This window comes from Pan troglodytes, chromosome 7 (genome assembly GCF_028858775.2).
Source record: "Pan troglodytes isolate AG18354 chromosome 7, NHGRI_mPanTro3-v2.0_pri, whole genome shotgun sequence".
Lineage (NCBI taxonomy): Eukaryota > Metazoa > Chordata > Mammalia > Primates > Hominidae > Pan > Pan troglodytes.
This window is the reverse complement of record NC_072405.2, coordinates 29,888,471-29,910,753: the sequence shown is the minus strand read 5'-3', so window position 1 is coordinate 29,910,753 and position 22,283 is coordinate 29,888,471.

Here is a 22,283-nt window from a genome sequence, read left to right as displayed (position 1 = left end):
TGTGCTGTGATTTGCTTGTTTCACTTAAAATAGAAGCTCTACAATTTTATTTTAGTTACTTGAGAGTTTCAGTTGGCAGGGTTCTGGTTAATCAAGATTTTGTTTGCCTGTATGGGTTTCTCATTATCCATAACCATATATTGAGCATCTTTTGTACACAGAAAAATGTGCTGGGCTTGGAGAATACAAAGATGTATGAAGATGAGGCAAGTTTCTATTTCATGGTGAGGAACAGACAAACTGGCTGTGGCTGGCTTCTATGTTTAAGGTGATATGAAACCCCCTCCACGGTATTTCAGAAAGAACACAGGCTCTGGCCTTGGATTCACCAGTGACTTCTGTAGGACTCAGGAGAAGTTTCTTAACCTATCTGAACCTCAGCTAGTTTCTTAACCTATCTGAACCTTGTCTGTAAACTATGGATACAAATATCTATTCAGAGATTTGTTAAAAAGATGAGATGTAACATATGTAAAACCCTAGCCCATAATAGCTGCTCAGTAAATGATAGCTGGTAATATTGTCCTTCTGAGCAGTCTTTGCCTAGAAAAGCAGGGAAAACATTTCTTCCCATTCCCTTTTAGAACTGTTTCAAGAATAGGTGGCATAATTTCTGTAAGGTCCCCTTCGATTTCAGGTCAAAGGGCCAAGGCCACTGTAAGCCACAATCTATGGATGCTCTTGTCTATAAATATCCCCAGCCTGTGTAAATACACAATTGAATGCAAGCGTCTGAATCATAGTGAAGATATGCATGCCCTGCCGTCAGGCATTGTACAGCAGCCAGCTTCTGTCTCGCACATTCATCAAGCCGCACAGCCGCCCAACAGAAAGAACATTGTGCACTGTGCTTGTTCTGCACACTTTATGCAGAGAGAGAGCAAATCAATAGAAGAAAATGTGGATTTGTTCTGCCAAGGAGAGGGGTGGGGGCTGCAGGGTTGGTAAGGAAAAGGGAAATGAAAAGGGGGGAAGGATATTAAGGACAAGGAAAGAATAGAGTCTTAGTCTATTTGGGGTGCTATAACCAAATACCATAGACTGGGTGGCTTCTAAACAACAGATATTTATTTTTCATAGTTCTGGGGGCTGGAAAGTCCAAGATCAAGTCGCCAGCAGATTTGGTGTGTGGTGAGGGCCACTTTCTGGTTCATAGATGGCGCCTTCTTGCTGAGTCTTCACGGCGGAATAGGAGAGGGATCTCTCTGGGGTCTCTTTTATAATAGCACTAGTCCCATTCATGAAGGCTCCAACCTCATGACCTCAACAGCCCCCAAAGGTTTCACCCCTAATATCACCTTGGGCTTTAGGATTTCAGTATAAGGAAATTTGGGGTGGGGGGAATAATTATTTGGCTCCACCCTCATGACCTCAACACCCCCCAAAGATCTTACCCCTAATGTCACCTTGAGGGTTAGGATTTCAGCATATGACTTTGGAGTGGGGGGCATAATTATTTAGTCTATTGCAGATAATAAGAGAAGTGAAGGCTGAGGGCAGACACAAAGTAATCACCTCTCTGGTGTTTTGTAACTCCTTAAGTTCAGAGAGGTTCTTTGCACATCACAGATTGCAGTGACACCCATGGGGCTGGAATAGGGTGTGGAGGACTTTTCTTGCTCCGCCATGTTGGTTTTCCCTACCAGGGACAGCCTGACCCTTCCTCTTATCTTTCACATCCCTCTCCCTCTCTCCTTTTCTTCCCTCTTTCTCTTATTTCTTGAGTTTCTCCCCTCCCCTTCTTTCTAGCCCTGCTCCCCAGCACCCCTCTTGGTTGTTCTCCTTTTCCAAACCCTAGGGTTGGTGATACCAGTGTCTCCCTCACTAAATGAGCTTTCCTACTGCCCCCATCTTCTAACCAAGGTGTTAACATCTAGTAGGTCCATGGACACAGGCTCAGCTTGTTGTCAACATCCAAGCCCCGTGCAGGATGATCCTGAAGGGAGAGGTGGACATGGACATTCAGGGAGACAATGACATCCAGAATGGCTGTCAGAGTGGCTGACTGCTAAGAGCAGCCTGGGATGGTGCAGGGTGAGGGAGGGCAGGATGTGGCTGGAGAAGGAGCTGACCTCCTCCAAGGCCCAGTGGATGCTGGGGAGTGGCCTGAGCCCATATAGTACACAAGCATGGCCTGCCCAGGTCAAAGCCAACAGGGAGGAAACATGGCCAAGAGGAAAGATCCCTGGATCAGGATGTGGGAAGGCCCAATGTTCTTCCGGAATGGCTTTGAGACTCAACATTTCCAACTTTGAAATGGGTACAATGACCCTGGCTCTGCATGCGTATCTTCACCCTGATTCAATATTGAGTGCTAATGACACTCAAATGAGGTCAAGTGAGGTAAAGGGCTTCACATCTCTCTCTCTCACCAAGAGGTGTGGCATGTCGGTTCACAAGAACGCTGTAATGAAGTCACAGACTGGGGGCCTTAAACAACAGAAACTTATTTACTCACAGTCGTGAGGGCTGGAAGTCCAAGATCAAGGTGCTGGCAGGGTCGGTTCCTTCTGAGGCCTCTCTCCTTGGCTGGAAGATGTCTCCTGTTGCTGTGTCCTCATGTGGTCTGCCCTCTGTGTGTGTCGTCCTCATTGCCTCCTTTTGAGGACACCAGTCACATTGGATCACGGCCCAGCCTAGTGACCTCATTTTACCTTAATTACCTCTTTAGAGGGCTGATCTCCAAATCTAGTCACATTCTGAGGTACAGGGGATTAGGGCTTCAACGCAGGAATTTGGGAGGGATTCAGTTCAGCCCATAGCACATGGCAACTTGTGTTTGTATTCTCATCAGTCCTCCCTGGATTTAGGGTGTGTCCAAGTGATGATAGCGTTTTCATCCCTGGCAGATGGGAGGATGGACAGCAGGTTCCAGAGGGTTGTGGGGTCTGGGCCAGCCCTTAGGGGATGGGAATGGGTAGGAACTGAGTGTCTTCTGCTAAGCCTCCTCCCATTAGTGGCCCATCTTCCTGCCAGGCCTCCCCTGCAATGGGATGTCCATGTGTCCATGGGGCTTCTACTGTGGCTCAGAATGGATGGCTCAGGCCCAGCTCTGTCCACATGTCCCCTGAGGCCTACTCAGAGGTAATAGAACTGGCTGAGCTGTTACCAGTCATGGCCCCAGCCTCCGTCTCCTCCACCTGTGAGCCGAGAGGAGGACCTGGCAGTTGTGGCTCATTGGTCTGCAGGGAGCTCTGTCTTCCTTTTTTGTCTGAGTAGGAGAGAATCCTCTTCTAGAGGCAGTGATGGGGGATAAGACAGCCCTCCTAGAAACTGGGTCTGTACATGCTGTCTCCCCCATTGGATTCCTGTGGAGCTGCGGCGCTGCCAGGCTCACCCTGGGGGACCATTGGAACGGGGTGTGAGGCAGCTGGTGCATGTTGCGGGAGTTAGAGGTGAAAAAGAGCCTGAACCCTGATGCCTGCTTCTTCCTTGGAGTCTCTGGTAGAGGGGGATTGGCTGCAGCAGCCTTGGGTGGCAGCTGGGAGAGTCTACATAGCGGGACAGAGTTCTTCCGGACGGTGGGTGTGGTGGCTGCTCTGCCGAGGTCCCGGGGTTCAGGTGAAGGACCCTGGAGGGTAGAGTAGGAGGCAGGAGCTTAAGGAGGGGAGTCCTGGCAGGGGAAGGGTTGAGGACATGGACCTCAGGAGGGTGGGAGGGAGACCCCCTTGCCCTCCCTGTCATCACCAATGGAGGGCCAGTCTAGTCTGGACACCACCCGTGGCACAACAAGCAAGATTGTCAAGAAAGTGATTCCAGGAACTCTCTGGGTGCTGCGTGTCTGGCTTCCCCAGTCAGTTCCGCAAATAGTAGGCACCCCTCAACCTACTTGGCACCAGAGCAATCTCTTTTACCACCAACCACGTTGCTCTACATCTGCTCAATTCAAAGGGAGAGCAGACTGGGAGGACTGTGTCCACTGCAATGGGACACACTTCCAGGTCCAGGCTGGGCATCTTGGTGGGCGATGGGAAGGAGGTCTGTACCTTCCTTCTCTTCTCTGGTCAGCTTCGACTTGCTAAGTTTTCCCTTTCTCCAAAAAAGCTGTTTCCTTACTTCATGCCATGTGATGTTATACAATTGTCCCTAACCTCAGCACACCTGGTCGTGACCCAGAAAGGACCTAACTGGTGTGAAATGCCCTGAAATAAACTATGCACTCAGACAAACGTGGCCCACAGTCCACGGAGCCAGGCTGAGGCAGAGAGAGAGACCCAGAAGAACCGCTTCTTAGCTCAGGCTGCCCTAACAAGATAACACATACTGCGTGGCTTAAAAAGCAGGCATTTATTTGCTCATGGTTCTGGAGGCTAGAAGTCTAAGATCAAGGTGCTGGCAGGGTTGGTTTTTGGTGAGGCCTCCCTTCCTGGCTTGCAGACAGCTGCCTTCTGAGTACGTCCTCACCTGGTCTTTCCTGTGTTCAGAGAGAGAGGGAGAGAAAGAGGGAGATCTCTGTTGTCTCTTTTTCTCCTTAAAAGAACATCAGTCCCATAGGATGAGGGCTCCATCCTTATGACCATATTTAACTTTAATCCACCACATTACAGGCCCTATCTCTAAATACAGTCACATTGGGGGTTAGGGTTTCAACAAACAAATTTTGGTAGGGATTCAGTTTGGTTCATAACAACCTCCCTGCCCTTGGAAGGCAGCCAGTTAGAAATACGCTGCCTCTCATTCTGCCTCCCCACCCCAACACAGGAGAAGAGGGAGAGGGAATCTTCAGACGGTCCTCACCTCTCTATCCAGGACTCCAGGGAGAGGAAAAGGAAGGCCAGCCACAGCCTCTGGCTCCTTCAGGTCCTGGGCTGAAAGCTGTCCAGGGCTGGGGAGGGAAGGAGCTTTAAAATGGACCCAGATTGAAACTTAAGATGAACTGAGGTTTTAATAATCAGAATCGACCAGAAAGTTATAGAATCTGTCTAAGGTGCCATTAAGAGATCTGCTATGCACCAAGGGAGACTGGATTTAGCACTGTGTGGAGGTCAGATTGCTAATAAGCCCATTCCATCACTGTGAGAGACTAAGTCTTTCACTATCAGAAAAACTTTCCATCACCAGTGGACTCTGCTGGACCGTCCACCCCTTAGGTGGTGTTGCTGACATGGGCTCAGAGGGCTGGGCTCCTGGGGCACAGAGCCCGGAGGGGCTTGCCAGAGAAGAGACTCTGAGCTGTGGACATCGGAGGGAATTAACAATCAGAGGGTACCAGCCCAGTCCATGTTGAGGGAGACAAAGGGGAAAGGTGCTTCTAGCACAAAGGGCTGGAGGCAGGATGGGCTTTGGTGTGTTCCAGAAACTGTGGTTTCACCTAGGGCAATGATTTCCTGGCTTTGGAGTTCACAGACCATAAGAAACAATCAAAGTTGGAAATCAATACAGGGTTACAAGCTTTGTGTTTTGCCAAGAAAGGACACAAAGAAAAAAAAACAAACCCTTGCTATCTATTATTACCACCCTTCCCAAAAAGAACGAATACTTTAACACCTCCCTCTACCCCAAATCAAAGAAGAGAGAAACAACATAATCTCACAATGACATATATAGTCCTTTAAATTGAATAAATGTAGCTTTGTGAAAAAGTCACTGCATTGACTTTTTTTGGGGAACTAATTTTGCTGAGGCTGATGCAAACCTCACTAATCTGAGCTGAAGCTTGGCTGATAACACGTGTGAGTGTGCATGTGTCTGTGTGTGTGTTTTGAGTGTATGAATGAGTGTGTCCGTAGGTTTGTGTGAGTGGTGGGGGTGGAAGAGAGGGACATTACCCACAGGACCTTCACCTGCTGGAAGCCCTTCCCCAGTTCCTAGGGATGTTCCTCCCTCTGTCCCTTCTCTGCCATCACCCTCGTATGCTTTCCCTCCCTTCATCTCCCACTCCCATTGCCATCAGGGAGCTGACACCCCGGGCCTATCCCCTAGTCAGAGGAGAAGCCAGTCAGCAACCCCGCCAGACTTCTCACTTCCTGCCAAGAAGAATTGTCCCTCCGTAAAGGAGCTTTGCATCCTTGTGACACACAGTCACTCCAGGGGAGCAAAATTGGGCCAAGTCCTTATGCAGCAAAGGACTCAGCTCCCTCAGGGCCTGGCACTGCTTGAGCCTCTCACATGGTTTATGACCTTGAGTCAGCGAGGCTGTCCTTCAGCCCTGTCAGCTGGGACAAAGCCACAGGTGCCCCCGAGACTTCTTGGAGTGGCCCTTTAGCCCTCCATCCTTGTCCCGTGGGGAACAGTTGCCTGACCTTGATCCAAACTCCTGGATTGGGCTTGAGGTTCTCCTCTGCTCGTCCCAAACCAACTCTTGACCCCTCCATATCACCCCTTCCCTAGGGGAATACCTTGCCCCAATCAGGCTGATTGGTACTTAATCGCTCTAAAAGTTTACATCATCTCTTGCCTTTATGTCTTTGTTCTTTATAATTCTCTTCTTCTGAGGAGACTTCCCTTCAAAACCAAAGCCCAACTTCAAAGGTCAGCTAAAATGCCACCTCCTCCAGGAAGCTTCCGGTACTACTTCAATGAACACTAACTTTGCCCACTAAGATGAAGGGAAGGTAGGAACTGTGTTACAACCTCTGAAAAAAACCTCCTCCATCTTTCAAAACATGTGCTTCCTGCCCTGGGCCTCTGACTTGCCTCTCAGCTCAGTTTCCTTGTTTGAGATTTAAAAATTCAGGCGAATCTTCTCTCCTGGCCCCCAGTGCTGATTCTTCCCAATCATTTTTTAAAGCCATACTCTTGTTTTTACTGTTTTTAAGTTTGCCTTTTTATGAAGCCATTTTTTAACGCTTATTATTTCTCATTGATTTTACTTTCTCATTTAGCATTTGCTATAAAAGAGGAAACAGGAAGTGGCAGTGTGAGACCTGGCCTTGCCAAGTCGGGGAGATGGGAGCTGGGCTGGAGTGGGGGGATCCAGATTCCATCACATGTGCACCCTTCAGCCACCCACAACTTGGGAATCCATCCCACCTCTCTATGCCTCAGTTTTTCTCATGCGTAGAGATTTAAAAACCCTGAGTACACTGAGTTGTTGTGGGTATTAAATTAGAGAATGCTTGTATGGTATGCAGCACAGTGCATGGCCCGTGCTAGGTGCTCACAAAACGAAACTTCTCCTTCTCATTTCTATTTCCCAAGCAGAGTCCTGAGCTGATCTTTCCTGAAGCTTCTGTGTGAGCCGGGGCAGCCACCAACCTGTGAGGTGCCTTCCTGAGAATTAGAGAAGGACGCTCCCTCTGGGTGGAGCAGGACACCACATGGGGGCAAATGGAGCTTTGCAGAGGGAGGGAGTCCCAGGCCCGTTCCCCACCCTGGTTGGGCAGCGGCCTCATAGGTGAGGGAGGAAGGCAGCCAACCTTGTGTTAAACATCCCCAGTTCTTGCGGTGGCAATGATTGGTAGGTGAGCCACAAGGCTGGCTTCAAAGGAGAACTTTGGCAAAGGGGCTTATGTTCAGAATCCTCCAGAGGGAGAGAGGCACTGTTCTCTTTTCATGCATATTCCACCATCCTCACTGTGAATGCAGGCTCCTTGAGAAGAGGGACTTCCTCTTTGTTCTCTTTATATTTTCTCTGCTGGGCGTGGTGGCTCACACCTGTAATCGTGGCACTTTGGGAGGCCGAGGTGGGAGGATCACTTGAGGGCAGAAGTTTGAGTCCAGCCTGAGCAACACAGTGAGACCCCGTCTCTACCAAAAGTAAAAAAAATTAGCCTGCCATGGTGGCACAGATACTTGGGAGGCTGAGGAGGGAGGATCTCTTGAGCCCAGGAGGTCAAGGTTGCAGTGAGCTGTGTTCATACCACTGCATTCTAGCCTGGGCAACAGAGTGAGACTGCATTCATTATGCCTGTGGCTGGGCATTTTCCTCTGCTTGAATTGTCCTCACCTAGCTCCTTGCCATTTGGCTGATTCTGTCTCATCTTTTGGGACTTATTTCATATGTCATTTCCTCCAGGCAGCCCTCCTTGCTCCACAGGCTGGATTAGGGGCAGGGAATCTCCTCAGAAGATTCTGATTCAATGGGTCTGCAATGAAGCCCAAGATTTGCCTTTGCTCCCAGATGATGCTGATGCTGCTGGTCCGTGGACCACAATTCAAATAGCAAAGCAGTCTGGGCCATGGGGTCTGGTTCAATGGAAAACATTGAGTATAGGACCTCTTAACCTTTTGAGGGTCAAGAACTCCTTTGAGAAGCAGATGAATGTTTTTGGACACTTCCCCACAAAATGCACACATACTAATACTTTTCTATATTGTTCCAGAGATTTTATTGCCTCCCGAAGCTCATCTATGCACACCCAGGTTGGAAATCCATCCCCCTGGGCCACCACGTAATGCAATGAACAAATACACGGGCCCGTGTGTTCAGAAACCAGCTTTGTCACTTAGCTGGCTGCTCTCTCTGGGGTTTCGTTTCCTCATTCGAAAAGTTGTTTAAACTTTTAGAAAAGGATGATACTTACAGTAACTTTCTCATAGGGTTATTGGGAGGATTAAAGATGATAATGCAAGAAAAGTGCTTAGCACAGGGTCTGATAAGCTCTTGATAAATATTAGTTATTCTGTTTCTTATTATTATCACTAACAATTGATGTGCATGGAGAGGAGCTGCAGCTAGAGGGACTGAGCACTACGGGGCAGGAGCACTAGCTGTGTGCTCACCTTGCACCTGGCCCTGCCACGATGTTTTCACATACTCGGTATCTTCCACCCCTCAGAATGAGCTGGGCATACAGCCAGCTTGCCCTGTTGTTCAATGAGGACATGGAGCTTCAACAGATTAGGTCCTACGCCCAGAGTCGCTCCGCTTCTAAGCAGCAGAGAGAGTTTTGCAGCCAGACTGCTGTGTTCCGACTCTGGGTTTTTCCCTCTATTTCCCTAGATGAAAATAAACAAATAATTGGATGCATGGGGAGGTCTTTTTTCCCCTATAAAAATATTTAAATGATTTTCCCACCTTTCAATAAAATGATATTAACTTTAATTTCATCATTTTCGGCAATGCTACAAAGCTGCCTGTGAACTTTTCTCAGCACATTAGTTGCTTCGGCGGCTAATTCTTAGCCCTTAATTTTGGTGAGGCTTTCTGTAAAGTGACGGCTCCAAAGAGCCATTTACCTGTGTATTCATACTTTCCACCAAAGACCTATTTTTCTTTGCAACCAACCCAACATTAAGTATGCAGCCAGTTTTATTTATTTATTTTTACAAAGAAACCCTGACCTGTGAAGACCTCTTTCTTTTCATCCCGGTTTCAAAACAATTCATTCATGCATTTTAGAAGTTATGCAAATGAGCTTCCCTTGATCTTAGAGGATTTCTCTGGAATTGATTTTGGGATTCTATATTAATTACCACTACCCAGGCACAGGGGCTGCCACATAATGCATATATTTAGCAAGAATGACAAGGCTGATAATTATGCATGAGGTGCCTCAGAAAAAGGATTGTGTACTTTGATGTTTAATTTCAGCAAACGTCTTTAGTTTGTTAAACTTAATCAAAAGCAATCAAAATACACTGGTGTAAATTACAGCAAATTAATTGCAAACCAGTGGAAAACATCTTGTCTTTCAAATTGGAATTTTGAACTGGAACTTCTGATTGAATCACTCAGATCTAGGAAGCGGTAAGTTTTTGAATGTGGAAGGGTAGTTTAGAGCTTGAGATAGGATCAGGGTGGGAAATGCGCATGATTCCATAAGGAATTATGCTTGTAGGGAAGACTGAAGGCCTAAGAATAACCTTCATGTTTGGCTTTAAGGGAAACTCACTCTGTGGACTTGGGAAGGTCACTTAAACTTAGATTCTTGGGGCTTCAGTGTCCTGATCTGTTCAGCAACATAGCTCTTGCCTTGCTGCTTTGATTAGTAAAGAGACAGCTTACCTTTATCATCTTTATTGAATGTACTCTGAGCCAGGTTCTGTGTGCACTCCTGTTGTCTACCTTACACCTGATGAGGGCGCTAGGAGGTTGGTGCTCCCGTTTCACAGATGCAGACTCAGCTCCAAGACACGTTGAGCCCAGGCACTCTCACTCCAGAATACTACTCTAGGGATATTGTGTTTAATTTCAGAAGACTTTGATTTGACAACCTAATCAGAGGCAATCAAAATATGCTTATGAAACATATAGAAAATTAATTTCAAGCCAATGCAAAGGATTACATTTCCCAACCACAGAGAATCAAGTGAGAAGATGGATGTGAAAATATTATGTAAAATGTTGACTGCTATGCAAATGAACGATAGTAAAACTAAGGCAGCAAATCTAGGAGACGATGCGGAGGCCAGTTTTGCAGAAAGACAATTCCTCCAGCTCATGACTCATCACTGGAGGCTAAGTTTTATTTCATGAGATTTGTACTTCAGTAGGGCCCACTGAGTCATTCAAACATTGATTCATTGAATGCATTTTTTATCTACCAAGATCAAGGTATGAGAAAAGCAACACAGGGTTTAACAAGATGTCATCTTGACCTCTGGGAGCCCATGATGTAGTGACAAAGACATATAAATTGTTCATGATAATCCAAGGAGCCACTGAATAAGAACAAAAAGTAGCATTTTCTTGACACTGTTTTAAGGATGGGAAGTATGTTACCAGTGCATCCCCAGGACTTGACACAGAGCCCGGCTACAGAAAGTACTTCATACATTTGGTTGAATGAATGAATTTTAAAGGAGTCTTGGATATCAGGGTGAGCATCTAAGTGAAAACTTTCCCTCCATTCACAACGCTTCTGACACCAAATATGTGGGGTGTATCCTACTAATAACCAATTCTCCAACTCTCTAGACACTACCTGGGTGTCCAATGAGTCAATTCGATTCTGACATTTACTACCCAGACTTAGTGCAGTCCTCACAGGGTAAGGGATCAGTCTGAGATGGAGCAGGGACTCCTTTTGGGGGCCGGCCAGGCCTCTCAAACATAGAAATAAAGGAACCTCTTGAGTTTCTTCAAGAAAAATTTCGGACACCTTACTATCCTTAAAAAGTAAGTGAGCAACTTGATAAGAAAGAAGATATTAATGGCTTAAAACAATAGCCAAAAAAGCTAGAGCCACAGGATATTTTGTCTCCTATAAAAACAAAAGGTAACATCCTGACATAGGTCCCTGTGTTTAAAAAACCTGGACTCCACCGGGCGGGGCGCAGTGGCTCAAGCCTGCAATCCCAGAATTTTGGGAGGCTGAGGTGGGTAGATCACTTGAGGTCAGGAGTTTGAGACTAGTCTGGCCAACGTAGTGAAATCCCACCTCTGCTAAAAATACAAAACTTAGCTGGGCATGGTGGTGTGCACCTGTAATCCCAGCTACTACAGAGAGTGAGGCAGGAGAACTGCTTGAACCCGGGAGGTGGAGGTTGCAGTGAGCTGAGATGGTGCCACTGTACTCCAGCCTGGGTGGCAGAATGAGACTCTGTCTCAAAAAACAAAACAAAAAAACCCCTGGAACCCACCAAATAGAAAAGACCATTTGCTGGCACATAAACCTGAGATTGGGGAAAACTGAGGACTGAATGAGCTCTGACTGCCATTCTGAGTTCTAAATGTCTTCCTGAAGGGCCTAGAGAGAGTCATGCCTACAGGCCACCTTAGCATTCCCTTCTATTAGCCCTAAGTTTTTAGACAAAACTTTGCTTCCTTGACCAATCACGGATCAGAGACTTTTTTTTTTTTAACATTGGTGAAATCCACAGAGTTTATTCAGATTTTACAGGTTTTACGTGCACTTATTGTATGTGTGTGTGTGCCCATCTGTGTGTATGGTTATATGAAATTTTACTAACCTGCACATTGTGCACATGTACCCTAAAACTTAAAGAATAAAAAAAAAAAAAAAAAAAAAAAGAAACTGGATCACTTACACACTGCTGGTGGAAATTTCAAATGGTAGCATCACCCTGGAAAATAGCTTGCCGGTTTCTTATAAAACTAAGCATGCACTTACCATTTGCACATTTGTGCATTTATCTCAGAGAAATGAAAACTTAAGTCCACACGAAAACCTGTACGTGAGTGTTCATAGAAGCTTTACTGGAAATATCTAAAACCTAGATTAGAGACTCTTTAAATCCTCCTATAACCTGTAAGTTATAGTAAGCCCCTGCTTCAAGATATCCTGCCTTTTAAGGCCACAGCAATGTCTAACCTCTATGTATTAATTTACAATTTTGCTTGTAACTTCTGCTTTCCTGAAATTTGCCCCTGCCTTTAAAAACACTTGCTTGTAAGCCATCGGGTAGGTTGGGTCTTACATGTGACATGCCTGGCTGGGTACGGTGGCTCACGCCTGTAATCTCAGCAGTTTGGGAGGCTGAGGCACAAGGATTTCTTGAGCCCAGGAGCTGGAGTTTGTAGTAAGCTATGATTGCACCACTGCACTCCAGCCTGGGTGACAGAGTGCAATGCTGTCTCAAAAAAAATAAAAAATAAAGAAAAATATAAAAGTAAGCAGCCCGATTCTCCTTGCTCGGCACCCTGCAAATAAGGGCTCTCCTTTCTCTGGCTACGAAAACTCAGTGTAAATATTTGGCTTTAATATGCTAGGTGAGCAGACCCAGGTTTTATCTGGTAACAAGTCCAACAAGAAGGCCCCCTACTTTAGACACCAATAGTAGATCCAGGTGGCCTGCACTTTTGACCAACTGGCTCTAAATCAGGGGTTCCCACAACCCCATCCTCAGGTTTCATAATTTGCTCACAAAATCATAATTTGTTCAGAAAACTCAGAAAAACAATTTATTTTTGTTTACCTTATTATAAAGGATAAAACTGAATAACTAGATGAAGAGATATCCTAATTACCTTTCTGGTGAGGTCCAGAAAGTTCCCAAGTGCAGGAGCTTCTGTCCCCATGGAGTTTGGAGTGTGCCACTCTCCAGCACATGGATGTGTTCCCCAGCCCAGAAACTGTCCTAATCCCTTAGTGTTTAGGGTTTATAATGGAGGTTCCATTATGCAGGCAGGATTGATTACATTCTTGTCAATTAACTCAATCTCCAGCCCGTCTCCCCTTCTGGGAGGTTGAGGGGAGGGGTTGAAAGTTCTAACCCTTTAATCACAGAGTTAGTTCCTCTAGCAACCAGCCTCATCCTGGAGCCATGTATCTCATGGCTTTCAGCCATTCGTCATCTCATTAACATAAACCCAGGTCCAGGTGAAAGGGGCTTGTTATGAATAACCAAAAAACCTCCCATTGCCTGTACCACTCAGGAGATTCAAGGGTTTCAGAAGCTCAGTTTCAGGAAGCAGGGACAAAAACAAAATGTTGTATTAAAAGGTGCTTCTATCATTCCTACCCCTCAGGACATTACAAGTGGAACAGGGGATGAAGACAAATTGTGTATGCCATTTTACATCACAATATCACAACATTGCAGAGTGGATGACAGTTTATTGAGCCTTGTAAAAATTAATCAGGTGTTTATGGGTGGCATCCCAGGATGGAGGAACAGAGTGAGGTGTTTAGGGCTGCATGAATAGTTGGGTGTAGCTGAGATGACTGGTGCAGAGATTGCAGTGTTAGGAGAAGAGGGTGATTCTCAGGCTACAGAAGGTAGACTTTATGCTGTAGGTTTTGGAGGAGAGTGGCCTAAGCCTAGGAGATTGGCTATCACAGTTGACCTGAGAGCCAGAGCCAGAACAGTGTAATGACTAGGAGGCTAACTCTGGAAACTGACTGCCTGGGCCTTGAATCTGTGCTCCACTGTGCCAGCTGGGTGTACTTGGGCAAGTTATTTAACCTCTCTACCTTGATGTCCTTGAGTGTAAAATGGACATGGTAACAGCCTTACTCATGGAGTTGTTGTGAGGTTTTCAGGAACTGTTGTGAGTAGAGCACCGAGAACTATACCAGGCACATGGTATCCCTGAGCTAGTGCTAGCTGAGATGACTGGTGGATGTTCAGTGGCCTCCATGGGAATCCGAGCTTTGTCACTTACCAGTTCTGTCACCTTGAGATGATGAGTGGAGCTCTCCAATCCTCATTTTGCTTCTTGTAAGCAGCGCAGCGGAAGCGCCTCTGCATAGGATGAGGGCTAGATGACCCTCATCCAACACTAACGCTTGCACAACACTTTGCACAGCATCTACCTGAGAGTCAAATTGTCAGAGACGTTCAAACCAGAGCAATTCCATCTTGAACAGGAGCTGAGTAAAACAAGGCTGAGAGCTGCTGGGCTGCATTCCCAGAAGGTTAGGCATTCTTAGTCACAGGGTGAGATAGGCGGTCACAAGATACAGGTCACAAAGACCCCACTGATAAAAAAAGATTCAGTAAAGAAGCCAGCCAAAACCCACCCAAACCAAGATGGTGACAAAAGTGACCTCTGATTGTCCTCATTGCTCATGATATGCTAATTATAATGAATTAGCATGCTAAAGACACACCCACCAGTGCCATGACAGTTTACAAATGCCATGGCAACATCTGGAAGTTACCCTATATGGTCTAAAACAGGGGTCCCTGCCCCCCAGGCCAAGTACCAGTACCAGTCCTTGGCCTGTTAAGAATGGGCTGCACAGCAGGAGGTGAGTGGCAGGTGAGCAAGCATTACTGCCTGAGCTCCGCCTCCTCTCAGATCAGCAGCAGCATTAAATTCTCATAGGAATGCAAACCCTATTGTGAATGGTGCATTTGAGGGATCTAGGTTGCTCACTCTTTATGGGAATCTAATGCCTGATGATCTAAGGTGGAATAGTTTCATCTGAAATGATCCACCCTCCCCCCGCCACCACCAACCCATGAAACCGGTCCCTGGTGCCATAAAGGTTGGGGACCTCTAGTCTAAAAGGAAAACAGAAACCCTCTGTACCAGGAATTCCTTGCCCTTTCCGACTCACAAATAATCCACCCCTTGTTTAGCATGTAATCAAGAAATAGCCATAAAAATAGCCAAACAGCAGCCCTAGGGCTGCTCTGCCTATGGAGTAGCTGTTCTTTTATTCCTTTACTTTCCACATAAATTTGCTTTCACTTTACTCTTTGGACTTGCCCAGAATTCTTTCTAGCATGAGATCCAAGAACCCTCTCTTGGGGGACTGGATCAGGACCCCTTTCCAGTAAAAAACCAGACTTTGCCCTGAGTGTAGGAAGATGGCTCCATGGTGAGAGGAAGCCTGATGAGACACAGAAGTGGGGGCCTTGCATGGAGGCTGTTTGGATTGTCAGTGTGACAGGCAGTGAGCTAAGGTTTTGGGAAGCCAAACAGAAAGGTGTCTGGGGCTGTGAGAGAAACGGGAAGGGCGAGCTGAGAGACTTGACTGTTGGCCTGAAGGTTTACAGGGAAGGGTCAGGGCTTGGGGGAAGCAAAGATAAGGACAAGGCTTCTCACCCAGTGCTGGGAGAATGACTATATATTGACTGAGATGAAGGACTCAGGAGAAGCAGGGTTAGGATGAAGAACTGATAACATTGACAGATTTACTGTGCAGCAGATGTGTGGTTGAGAGGGTTCGGAGAGCATTTCATTAGTTAATTGTGTTGGATCAGGTATTCTCCATATATTCTTCATTTTTAGGGAGATGAACTTACTCACATTACTTCTTATATTATGGTAAAGTATACTCAACATACATTTATACTAGTTTTAACCATTTCTGATTGTACGGTTCAGTGGCATTAGTGCATTCTCATGGTTGTGCAACCATCACCATCATCCATCTCTAGAACTCTTTTGTCTCCCACATTGAAACTCTGTGCCCAATCAATGATCACTCCCCATTTTTTCCTCTCCACAGCCCCTTACAACCTTTATTCCACTTTCTGTCTATAAATTTGACTACTCTATGTGCCTCATATAGGTGGAATCAGACAATATTTGTCCTTTTGTGACTGGCTTATTTCATATAGCTTAACGTTTTCAAGAATCACCCATGTTGTCAAATTTGTCCAAATATTCTTCCTTTTAAAGCTGAATAGTATTCTATTGTACGTGTAAATCGTATTTTGTTCTTCCATTCCTCTGACAGACACTTGGCTTTCTTCCACATTTTGCCTATTATAAATAATGCTGCTGTGAACATTTGTGTACAAATATCTGTTCAAGTCCCTATTTTCATTTCTTCTGTGTATACACCCAGAAGTGGAATTCCTGGATTATATGGTAAGTCAATGTTTAATTTTTTGAGGAACAGCCATACTCTTTTCCACAGCAGCTGCACCATGTTACATTCTCACCAGCAATGCACAAGGGTTCTGAGTTCTCCATGTCCTTACCCATGCTTGTTATTTTCTCTTTCTTTCTTTGTTGTTGTTGATAATAGCCATCCTAGTGGGTGTTAAGTGATATCTCATTGTAGTTTTGATTTATGCTTCTGTAATGATTAGTGACATTATACATCTTTTCATGGGCTTACTGGCTATTTCTACATCTTTGGATAAATGTCAATTCAAGTCATTTGCCCATTTTTGAATTGGGTTGTTTGGATTTTTTGTTGTTGTAGAGTTTAGGAGTTCTTTATGTATTCTGGATATTAATCCCTTATGCTATGTGTAAAATATTTTCTCTCATTCTCCCATTGTGTGTGTTGCCTTTTCACTCTCTTGATACTGTCTTTTGATGCACAAAAGTCTTTAATTTTGATGATGTCCTCCACATTACCCATTTTTTTTTATCTTTTGTTGCCTCTGCTTTTGGTGTCATATCTAATCACATCACTTCCTGTATCACATAAGAAAAAGCCAAATTGTGATGCCAAGCTTCTTGGATAATGGTGTGACTAATGTCTTAGCAAAATCTGTTTTATAACTTTCTTGGGTTATTGTAAATACTAGACATAGTGATATACAATACCATTCTTGCAATTCTCATATCTTCCTCTCTAAATTTTCTTTTTTTGTGTCAATGTTCCCATCAATCTTCTAGTCCCCAGGACAGAGAATAGGCATTCTTGTCTTCCTATCCCTCTCCCTCCTAATCTGCTATAGAAGCTGGGGAACTTTCCTTTATCTTCCTGGGCAGCTAGGCTATAGATCCCAGCCTTCTAGCAGTTAGATGAACGAGTTCTGGCCAACAAAATGTAGGTAAAAGAGGTGTTTTTATCTTCTGGCCTGCAGCAGAAGCTCTTTTGCAACCTTCCATGCTGTCTGTCTGCCCTCATTTGCTGGTCATATGCAGAGGATCTCACTGAGGACTATGTGGATTGTGTTGGAGCCACAAGGCAGAAGGAGTCTGGGCCCTGAATGACTGCATGGATCAAGCCTCTTTTTTCACTCACATGGTCCTGTGATATGAGTGAGAAATAAACCTTTACTGTGTTAAGCCAGTTAGATTTGTGGTTGTTTGTTACAGCAATTAGCCTGTGCAGATGAATCCACCAACAATTTAGATGTCCTCTCAGAGATAGCCAAACAATATGTCTCCTTGCCTCCTCCTTCCCATGCATATTTATAGTATTTTAGTCTCCTTGCAGCTCCCCACATCCCTAAACCACTATAATGGTTTACCTACTGGGTTTCCTAGTCCAAATCTTTCCTCCTCTAGTTCATCATTCATGCGTAACAGAATGAATATATGGAAAATAAATATTTCTAAGAGGATAACAGGTTTATATGCTTTGGTTTCAAAACTTTTGTTATTAGAGATTTTCCCGATAGAATGGCTTCTTCACTCTTTTAGTGCTCCCCTACAGAAATACTCGCCATCCGTTATGCATGCCTACTTTTTTACCTTGGCTCCATCTCTCCTTCTCCCCCTATCTTCTTCAAGCTCAAGTTCCCTTGTTCCCCTTCCTCCAGGGAGCCCTCTGTCAACTCCTGTCTTACTTGTTTATCTTATATCCTTGGCACCAGACATACATTGCTCTTCATATATGTGGTTCCATGCTAAGTGTCTTCAGCTGAACCAGAGATTTCTGACATTGGGTTCATCAGTGCCATACGTGAGGCCCTTGAAATTGCATGCCAAATTCTTTGTGCGTGTATGTATTTTTTTTTAAAGGGGTGGACTTAGACTTCACAAGTTCCTTCCAATGTGGAAAGTGCATAAGACTGGTATACCCATTGTCTTTAGAAAAACATTCATGAAAGCAGCAATCGATGTAATACCTCAGAAGCAAGAAAAGATAGAGATGGAGGCAAAGTCTGCCCACATAGGATGCCCTTTGTACTCTTCCTGCTTTAATAGGAACCAGTGCCCAGCTTCCAGGGTGGGGGAGTCAAAAACTTCTGCAATGAAGTGACTCATCCCTGGCACAGAATTGCATCTGGCTGCATTCCCTTCACTTCATATGGGGCAGGTGGTTTGTAGAGTTGACTGAAATGGGCCAGGGCCCTGCCAGGTTACTTCACTCCTTTGCCTACCCGCAAACAAGGCTAGCTTTTGCCATATGCTGGGGTGGGCAGATAGTTCCCCTGTTCTTGTCTTTCCATCAAGATAATGCCACACGAGCCAGCAGCCCTCCTCTTCATCGTCTCATGTCCATACTCATAAAATACTTTAGAGCCTCTTAGATTCTGTGGTCCAGGCCCAGTGGCCTCTGATGCTTGCTATTCCCCAGGGAGGCCTGCTGGAGCCCTGTGGGATCCCCTTCCTTCTGTGACTCTTTCTGTTTGCTCAGCACCCAACCCTGGCAGAAAGCAGCATGCCTTGCTCGCTGCTTTCTCTACAGCTCTATGGATGTTTATTAAATTCTTAATTAAAAGCTGGGCACCTCATCTATTCCTGTCAATTGCTTCTCCATTGTGAAGAAGAGAGGCCTACAGGAGGGAAAATTCAAGCCCGCACTCCGCCCTCTGTTCACACCCACAATGACCCACGTGCGCGTGCACACACACACACACACACAGCCATGGGACTCGGTGCTGTATTTACATAATTCTATTGACATTTTGAGGCTAAAATTATGTATGCTACTTTAATTCTCTGTTAATTTAAATTATGAATGTTTGGAACGTAGTAATTTCTTTTGTTCTATGAACAGATTGTTTTATATATCTGCCTATATTACCAAGTTATTAATTTAATGATTTCATAATAGCAGCTCATTCCTCTGGGTAATATAAAGACTGAAGTGCATGCTCTGTACAGCACAGGCAGACACTGCTTGCCCTATGTGAATTGAAGGTTTTAGGAATAAAGTTATTAGTTTTGGCAGAATGTTTAAGTGTGCACAGGGAAAGTGGAGGGATGTGTCAGGTCAGCTCGAGCTTCCCAATCTCATTGAAAAAATTCAGGGCATAGTCCATTGCCCGTGAGACTGGATGAAAAATAATTTTCTTAAATAAAGTCAAGCACCTAGCTGAACACTGGCTAGTTTGACAGCTGCGGCCTGCCCCTCTACCGTGGCAGCTCTGGACACAGTGTAGGGTCAGCCCCAGCTACAAACAGGAGATTCTTTGTCTTTCATCCTGTGGACCTGCTGGGTGATCTCCAGCATGATGGAGATGTGCTGCCAGGCAACACGGCCATGACTGCATCGTCGTGCTCCTTGCTGGCTTCCCACCCTATTGTGGGGAGATGGAAAAGAGCCAGATTCTGTGTGGTGAGTGGGGATGAGCATGAAGTCTGGATTCAGAGGGACCTTCCTCTTTCCCTGGGAGTTGTGACTTTTGTGACTTGGGCTTTTTAAGCCTCAATTCCCCGATCAGTACAATGGGGGCATTGATAACACCTTTCCAATCAATGTTGTAGGATTGTTGTGTGGCTCAAACGAGGAAATGGGTGGGAACGTGCTTTGCAATCACTAACAGACAGGTTTCTTTGGAGGCTGGGTTGTGTAGGGTATGGGCAGGTACCACTAATCACTACAGATGACATCAGAGCAATGTTCATGACCACTTTCCTCACAGCTCCAGGTGATTCACTTCTCCATTTGTTACTCCATTTCTTACTCCATTTGTTCAGCTGACACCTGAGATTTGAGTTTGAGGACTTCTAAAGTTCTCCTACCTTTGGTAGTTTAGGATTCTATCTATTTTTCAGGAGAAATCACCAAAATGCTTCATTTTAGTTGAGAAGACAATGCTGAATGTGGAGCCTTATAAGGAATCACAGCGTATTCAGTTGTTCAGTAAATACCAAGCACTGCTAACTCAACAAGTACTGATTTAGAACAGCAGATGCAACAGTCTCCAAGACAGGAGTGGTTTCTGCCTTCTCCAAGCCTATGATCTAATGAGAATCAGATGACTAAACAGGCAATCATGATATCCTGTGATGATAAAAGACATGTACCCACCCTAGACTGGGGCCAGGAAAGAGGAAGGTAAGCCCAGGCTGATACCTTGATATTGACTACGGATTAGCCATGCAAAGAGGAGGTGAAAGAATGGGAAGGGCCAAGGTGATTCAGGAATTAAGAGCATGTGGAAAGTGTGGGGAGATGGAGGCAGGAGAGAGCAACACAGCATGGATTGGACATTCCATCTAGGTTTGGGGAGGGAGTGGTGAGATATGAGGCTGGAGCCATCAGCAGGGGGCCATATATGGCAGACTTTGGGAGTTTTGCTACGCAAAAGGCACTTGGGGAGCCACTGAAGAAGATAAGGGATTATTTGTGTTTTAGAAAGGATGCTATGGCTGCCATGGGAAGAACCATCTGGAAGGGTCAAGTTGAAGGCAGAGAGACCAGTTAGGAGACTGCTGCAGTCAACAAGATGGGAGACAGCAGGGTCTGTGTTAGGTAGTGACAGTAATGTAGACAGAAGACATAGGAGGTGCTCAGAAGGTAGAACTGATGAGGTCTCCATTAGGCTCTTGGTTAGATGGGGGCAAAACAGAGAGGGAGGTGCTGAAGGTTGGACCAGCAGAGGTCTCTGAGGTTGCTCTTTACCCTTTGAGTTCTTCCCTCTTTGGCTTTTCTATTGTTTAAGAGGAAACTCTCACACAAACCCCTTCTTCCATGGCTGACACACACTTGTGTAATCACCCGATGGGTTTTTCCTGCCTCCTGCACAGACAACACCAATCCACTGGAATTGTGCTATTGTGGTAGAGAAAGAGTATTACTAACGTGAGGCTGGCCATAGAGGAGATGGACACTCAAATCAGTCTCCTCAAAAGTTAGAGTTTTTCAAGTATAGTTTGGTGAAAGGGAGGCTAGGGAGTGGAGAATGTTGACGGGTTGGAGACGAAATCATAAGGGTATAGAAAGTGGGTCTTGTGCACGGACTCAGCCTCTGGGTGGGATCACACAGCTGGACCCATTGAGTCATGAGTCACAGATCTGAGTGGAGTCAGCAGGTTGTCAGAAATGCAAAAGTCTGAACAAATATCTCAAAAGGCTAGTCTTAGGTTCTACAATAGTGATGTTATCTACAGGAATAATTGGGGAAGTACGGTCCTTTGGAACAATGGCTGATTATTGATTAACTATGCCTACATCTTAGTAGAATTCAGACCCCTCTCATAATCCTAACTTGTGGCCTTTCATTCGTATTACAAAGGTGGTTTAGTTTTGGAAAGGATTATTACTATCCTTGCTTTAAGGTTAAAGTATAAACTAAATTCCTCCCCAAGTTATCTTGGCCTATGCCCAGGAATGACCAAGGACAGCTTGGAGGTTAGAAGCAAGATGGAGTCAGCTACGTCAGACACCTGCAAACACATGTGTCTCAGCTGCTCAGTGAGGCCAGCAAGGTAGCTAAAAAATATTTCTCTGCAGAGATGACAGATTGCTAAGTTAAAGCCAGTGCCATTGCTTATAGTTTCTCCATTTGTTTTTTTGTCTCTGCATGTCAACTCTATGAAACATTCCAACATCCTCAATTGAAAAAAAAAAGAATTCCTTTCTTTTGCTCTCACACAATATAGTATGTCTTAATCATCTCTGGATTCCTGGTGCCTAGCACTGTGTCAGGCACAGCTATAGCCAGGACTGTTGAGTGATGGATGAGCAAATAGACCCTAAGGGCACTGGGTCTCATTCCTCATGAAGGGAATTCTGGGGTGTGCTCACCAACCTCCCCCAGAAGAAACCTGGATCTGTCTAGGTATGAGGCAGGAAAGCACTAGAAGTTGATGGAAAACCTCCTTCCCAATTAGAGAATTGCCAAAGCCAGATACCTGTGGGGCCAAAGACAAGAGGTCCAAAGTAGTTGCTTTGCAAATGTACGTTAATGTTGGCCAACCCATTAGCAGAAGGTGGGCAAGAAGGGGACAGAGGGGAAAGTAGAAGTAGGGTTGGTTAGGGCTCAACCTACCTACAGAGGGTAGCAGCTATGAAAGAAGGAATGCCTGCTTAGGCACAGGATAGAGAGCTGGTGAGACATACAAAGGGACAAAAAAGGTGACAAAGATGATGTGGAAAACTGAGCATGAGCCAGGAGCCAGA